Source organism: Procambarus clarkii, unplaced genomic scaffold (genome assembly GCF_040958095.1).
Source record: "Procambarus clarkii isolate CNS0578487 unplaced genomic scaffold, FALCON_Pclarkii_2.0 HiC_scaffold_180, whole genome shotgun sequence".
Taxonomy (NCBI): domain Eukaryota; kingdom Metazoa; phylum Arthropoda; class Malacostraca; order Decapoda; family Cambaridae; genus Procambarus; species Procambarus clarkii.
In genome coordinates this window covers 174,094-181,130 of record NW_027189213.1, presented here as the reverse complement: position 1 = coordinate 181,130, position 7,037 = coordinate 174,094, and the positions used below count along the sequence as shown (strand labels likewise).

Here is a 7,037-nt window from a genome sequence, read left to right as displayed (position 1 = left end):
CTTGCGTGCTGCCTTGGTGGCCAGCTGCTTACGAGGAGCCTTGCCTCCCGTGGACTTGCGAGCAGTCTGCTTGGTGCGAGCCATGGTGAACAACTGTGGTTTGTGATGGCCGGCGCCGAAAAATTTTTGCTTATATACGCCGTCTCGAGGCGCTTGCTCGAGCGCCATTGGCTGCTCGACTCGCCTACGTCACCCCGTTGCCCCTCCCCTCCTTCCTCTGGCTGCAGCCAACAGGCGGCTCACCTCAATCACTATTATCGCTGATTTTGCTCTATTTTTTGGATTTGTGCAAAAGTCATTTCACAGGGACGTGAAACAGACGAGTAGGCAACTGCAGTTTTGAAAGCGTTGTGAGAAAAACGTCTACTCGACCACAAGCGTAAAGTAAGGGCAGGCAGGAGTTGCAATGCTACTAGTACGTCCGCTTGATGGGATATAGTCGGGAAATCGTGCGGGCATTCGTCAATTCGATTCACACAACTTCAACACCATGACTGGACGCGGCAAGGGAGGCAAGGGACTCGGAAAGGGTGGCGCCAAGCGTCATCGTAAGGTGCTACGTGACAACATCCAGGGCATCACCAAGCCCGCTATTCGTCGCTTAGCTCGTCGTGGCGGCGTGAAGCGTATTTCGGGTCTCATCTACGAAGAGACCCGTGGCGTCCTGAAGGTGTTCCTCGAGAACGTCATCCGTGATGCTGTAACCTACACGGAACACGCCAAGAGGAAGACCGTCACTGCCATGGACGTGGTGTACGCTCTGAAGCGCCAGGGTCGTACCCTCTACGGATTCGGCGGATAAGAGCTTGGCTAATCCATCGATTCCACCCACCACCACCTCAAAACGGGACCTAATTAGGTCCCTATACTTTTTTACTGAAGGGCTTAATAGACGATAACATAAATTGTTTTGATATCAGCTAGCACATTGGGTCTTATGAAATCTATTTTTTATCCTCGCATGCTTAAAGGGACTCTGATTGGGGAGGGGGGGGGGGGAAGGTTTGTTACGTTATATACTAGCAGAGCAGGATCATTGGTGGGGGGGGGGGGTGAGGGGGAGAGAGAGAGAGAGAGAGATCTTTCCCAACTCTTCCTTTTTACATGAGTGAGCTACCCGTTTTATTCATTTTATCCTTCTCAGAGCTGTTTTGATAGTATCCAAATGATGGTAAATGAAAAGGGAGGACACGAATATCTACCCAGAATTCAGGACTGGCAATCGATATGCATGTTTGAGTGCGAATCTTTTTCTCTCTCAACTTAGGTATACGTTTATGTCGTACCTAAAAGCGAGAACCACACTATTGGGACAAGTATGCAAGGCCCAATTTTCCTAACAAGCACAGTTAATTTTGTTATTTTCGAACATTTCTTTCCAAATTGGTTTATCCAATTAACAGTATTATATTAAGATCATGAATTGCTGGGTTAGGTTAGGTTAGGTTAGGTTAGGTTAGGTTAGCTTAGCTTAGGTTAGGTTAGGTTAGGTTAGGTTAGCTTAGCTTAGCTTGGGTTAGCTTAGGTTAGGTTAGGTTAGCTTAGCTTGGGTTAGCATAGGTTAGGTTAGGTTTGATTACATTTCTATGTTAGATTTAACTCAAATTCAAAACAATTGCAGTCATTCGGCTTGTTAGTCAACTTGCCTCTAATAGGGGCAATTTGTCTAACAAGACTATTTAGTTTTGTGTGCATATTATATATATATATATATATATATATATATATATTATATATATATATATATATATATATATATATATATATATATATATATATATATATATATATATTATAGCTTCAAGACTCCGAACCAATATAGAAGCATCAAGAGGAAGTGCTTGTGTTATGGGCCAATAGGCCTTCTGCAGTTACTTCCATTCTTATGTTTTTATTCCCATTGGTTCGTGTTTTATCTTGTGTAAATGTCAATCACCTCACCAAAAACTTTGGTACCATATCACCTCACCCATGTATGTGTGTATATATATATATATATATATATATATATATATATATATATATATATATATATATATATATATATATATATATATAATATATATATATATATATAATATACAGAGTAAATCTACCCCAAAAGTAATGATTTATTTGTCTACAAAACTAAACTCTTTTTGGAATCATATGAGGCCCCTCCACTGAGGGGGAGGCCTGGATGTTTATTGTCATGTGTATTCATGCTGCTTGCATGTCGTCGTTTATTTTGCCTTTGTTGTTTTCTTGACAGCTTTCTTTGCCTTGGGTGGTTTGGGAGATTTTGAAGCTCTCTTTATTTTGGGCTTTTTGTTCCCAACAACAAGCTGCTGCTGCTGCTGCTTCTTTTTCAAGGCTGTAGGTGGTTTGTTGCTTGTGGCGGCTTTCTTGGGAGTTACCACGGCCTTCTTTGCTGCTGTAGATGGTTTCTTGGTTGTGGTGGCTTTCTTGGGAGTTAGAACGGCCCTCTTCTCTGCTACGGCCAGCTTGAATGATCCACTAGCTCCACTTCCCTTGGTCTGAACAAGAATGCCGTCAGCCACTGCTTTCTTGAGAAATCTTCGGATGTAAATGGCGATCTTGGCAGCCTCGACTTTGTTGTTGGCAACAACGTACTTCTTGATTGCTTGTAGAGACGAGCCCTTACGGTCTTTGAGTGCTGCGACCGCGGCTAGAACCATTTGACTAGTTTTCGGGTGAGCAACCTGGACGCGAGGTTTCCTGGTGGTGGCCACCACAGCAGCAGCAGCCGCAGCCTTCTTGGTAGGCTTTGCTTCTACCATGATGATGATGAGATAACCAAGGTGATGAGAGACGCTCAGACAGTCACGGGGGAATGATGCTGCCGCCGCTTGAGCCGAACCTATTTATGTGCCGGCACGGTACAGAAGCTGCAACCTGGCAACTCGTCCACCAATCACGACGGTTGGTTTTACGGCTCCGAAACCTGGATCCCATATCTTCTCTAAAATAGAAGCATTTGTTCATGTTCTTTGTAAAAGTATCATAAAGCAGGACAGATGAGACAAATATCATAAAAACTGAAGAGCAGATGAGCACACACATGTATGTATTACAAAAGAAAATCCACAAATTCATTAGAAATTGGCAGGGTAGGCTGAGGAAGTAGGTAGATGTAAAATGTCTGTAAATGGCGAAAGAACATAAACCCAAGACTGAATAAACGATGTTAAATATCCATGCCAAGGAGACAAAAATATGTTAGGATACAATTACCATTAAGACACCACAAGAAGGTCCGTATCCTGCCGTGATGACTAAAAAGAGTTGGTTATTAGCCACAATGTGTAGGCAGTCTCATGCCAACGGCCATACCACGTTGAGAACACCGCTTCTCGTCCGATCAGCGAAGTTAAGCAACGTTGGGTTGGTTAGTACTTGGATGGGTGACCGCCTGGGAACACCAAATGCTGTTGGCAATAATGTTTTTTGTTTTGTTTTGTTTTGTTTCGTTTGTTTTTGTTTGAATGGCTGGCTGGCTGGCTGGCTGGCTCCACGGGAAATTCACGGAGTTGTGTGGAATAAGGCCTGGTAAAATGAATTAATATGTATGTCATGTTTAAAACAAACTCGCTTAATATAGTGTGTGAGGCTTTATACAAAAACAAACAACCAAAACAAAACATGTTGTATATATATATATATATATATATATATATATATATATATATATATATATATATATATATATATATATATATATATAGCTTAATCCGGGTTTGAACTCGCAACTCCAAGAATACGCATCACTTATATACACTTTACCACTGGACCACTGCAGGACACTTGATGCTGAGGTATCAATTTAATGACGTAAATGCCATTTCCACAAATAAATGATAATTTAAAAGTATTTGTATGTACAAATCTTTTCTGTTTAAAAGGCTACAATATCAGTTACTGATATAATTTGTGTTAATGTTTCTATACCCACAGGAAGGCATGTTTTTGCTTATATGTAAGGGGTACGGAGAAGGAATCCACAGACCATCATTCCCCTTCCCCCCCCCCCCTCCCACCTACTACCACCACCACCACCACCACCACCACTACTCACCACCAATCACCACCAATCACCACCACCACCAATCACCACCAATCACCACCACCACACCTAACCGAAAACCCCCTAACACATCAACCCTCCCCCAATCAACAGGCGAAATAATAACCCTCAAATGCCTGCCTGCCTGCCTGCCAGCCAGCCAATACTAACGGTCTTCTCAGAAAGAAAATCTCTTTGTATCTGTATTACTTGATGAAATGTATGATTCTAATAATGAAAATAAATTGTTATGTCGGTTGTATGAGCATAATGACCAATATGCACGTGATATGAATGAATTAAATAGTGTAGTTTTAAGTAATTAGGTTGTAGACACATTAAGCGGATATGATATTTGACGCGTCCAGAACTGGTGATTTTTGGTTTAGTTTTAAATGCACCACCACCACCACCACCACCATTGCTTCCCCAGAGCCTAATTAAGGACCGGTAAAAGGAGTCAATATGTATGTCATCTATAAAACCAAAGAATGAATAAAAACACACACACACACACCTACATAATAGTACTAGGAAGATTGTATGGCAAAAAAAAAAAAAAAGTACTCCCATTGGGTCGTTTGAACTCGCGACTTCCAAAACACCAGCCACACACCTTACCACCCAGCCACCATAGAGTTGGTATAATTGTGCAACTTTAGTTATAAAACTAAAGTTCTTATTGTCTCAAATCTTATTGTCTGTTCTATGAAAAGGCATGATGTAAATTATGTATTTTTTGAATGATTGAATTGTAGGCACATTAAGCGGATTCGATATTTGATATATCCAGAAAAGGTGATTTCTGTTCAGTTTTAAAATGCATCACCGTTAACGCTAAAGGACTGGTAAAACGACTCGATGTTTGTCATTTTTAAAATAAACACTAAAACTAGGCCCTTAACATATATAATGTTTGAATATAAATTGAATGCATATAAATACAAAGTGGGAGTGGCTGGCTGGCTGGCTGCCTGCCTGCCTGGCTGGCTGGCTGGCTGGCTGGCTGGTTGGCTGACTGGCTGGCTGCCTGGCTGCCTGCCTGCCTGCCTGCCTGCCTGCCTGCCTGCCTGCCTTGGCTGGCTGGCTGGCTGGCTGGCTGGCTGGCTGGCTGGCTGGCTGGCTGGCTGCCCGCCCGCCCGCCCGCCCGCCCGCCGCCCGCCCGCCTGCTTGCCTTGCCTTGCCTTGCCTTGCCTTGCCTGCCTGGCTGTCCTGTCCTGTTATTGCCTTGCCTTGCCTTGCCTTGCCTTGCCTTGCCCTGCCCTGCCTTGGCTGCAGCTGGCTGGCTGGCCGTAAATCAACTCTTAACACACACCACACCACACCATCACTCATCACCCATCACCCACCACCGGCCCCAGTCTCCCAGCCTCTCTTATATACCCGAGCAGGCCCTTTAAATTATTTGAATTGTTGCACTTCGGCCAATGGCACGATCGCTGCTGCTCAAACATATTCTGGCATCTGTAGTATATATATATATATATATATATATATATATATATATATATATATATATATATATATATATATATATATATATATATATATATATATATATATATATATATATATATATTTATTCATGAAACACATTAAAACCTTGATCATTTATTCATTCGTTACGTCTAGTGAAGAATTGCTTTTGTTCATTTGTATGATTAAAAATTGATAGAATATGAATTCCTCGCTTAAAGTAAAATATAAAATATATATTGGATTTATATGATTGGTTAATATTCCAAGTGATGCTGAATATCCCCTATAATTTTGTTTTGTTTGTTTGTTTGTTATGTACACATTCCAAATGAAATCAATATAAATGTTATTATTAATGTTTGAAAGTTGATTGTCTACTTGAATCTCTCTATTAAAGTGTGTGTGGCTCCGGATGGAGCCTGGTTATGGTATTTGTCGTGGTGGGTGGCAGAAGTGCTTACTTCTTCTCTGTCTTCTTTGGCAAAAGAACTGCCTGAATGTTTGGAAGAACACCTCCCTGTGCAATGGTTACGCCAGACAGAAGTTTGTTGAGTTCTTCGTCGTTGCGGATGGCCAACTGCAAGTGACGTGGGATGATACGGGTCTTCTTGTTGTCACGTGCGGCGTTACCGGCGAGCTCCAGAACTTCGGCAGCGAGGTATTCCATGACGGCTGCCAGGTAGACAGGAGCGCCAGCACCGACGCGTTCGGCGTAGTTGCCCTTACGCAGCAGACGGTGAATTCTGCCCACGGGGAACTGAAGTCCGGCCCTGCTGGAGCGAGACTTTGACTTGCCCTTCACTTTGCCTCCCTTGCCGCGTCCTGACATTGCTGCTGCTGTTGTGGGTTTGTGGTGTTTTATGCCGCCCCGCAGATCGAGCTTCGTGTTATATACCCCGCTCAGGATCAAGGGAGCCCGCCACTGACCAATCAGCGCGCTCCGCCACGCGACCCGCTCTGAGCTGAGTCGCGAGCGGGATATAAAAGGAAAGCTCGCCTCGCGCAAAAGTTCATTATTGTATCGCAACGCCAGCCAGCACGAGCATCATCATGCCACCCAAGGCATCTGGAAAGGCTGCCAAGAAGGCCGGAAAGGCCCAGAAGGCCATTGCCAAGGGCGATAAGAAAAAGAAGCGCAGGAGGAAGGAGAGCTACAGCATCTACATCTACAAAGTGCTGAAGCAGGTCCACCCCGACACTGGTATCTCTTCCAAAGCCATGTCGATCATGAACTCGTTCGTGAACGACATCTTCGAGCGCATCGCCGCCGAGGCTTCTCGCCTGGCCCACTACAACAAGCGTTCCACCATTACCAGTCGGGAGATCCAGACGGCTGTAAGGCTCCTGTTGCCCGGAGAACTGGCCAAGCACGCCGTCTCTGAGGGCACTAAGGCCGTCACCAAGTACACCTCCTCCAAGTAAACGGCTTACTTACTGCCCTGTGGTGGTGGCTTGGCCTCAAACCAACAAACTCGGCTCCATTGGAGCCACACTT

At 43.9% G+C, this 7,037-nt stretch overlaps 1 non-coding gene across 1 annotated transcript; it reads left to right on the top strand.

The window, feature by feature from the left end:
• The first annotated feature begins 3,319 nt into the window (after window positions 1-3,319).
• On the top strand, window positions 3,320-3,437 carry LOC138361110 (5S ribosomal RNA). Its single transcript, XR_011226793.1, has one exon. It is a non-coding gene; the product is annotated as a 5S ribosomal RNA (ribosomal RNA).
• The last annotated feature ends 3,600 nt before the right edge of the window (window positions 3,438-7,037 follow it).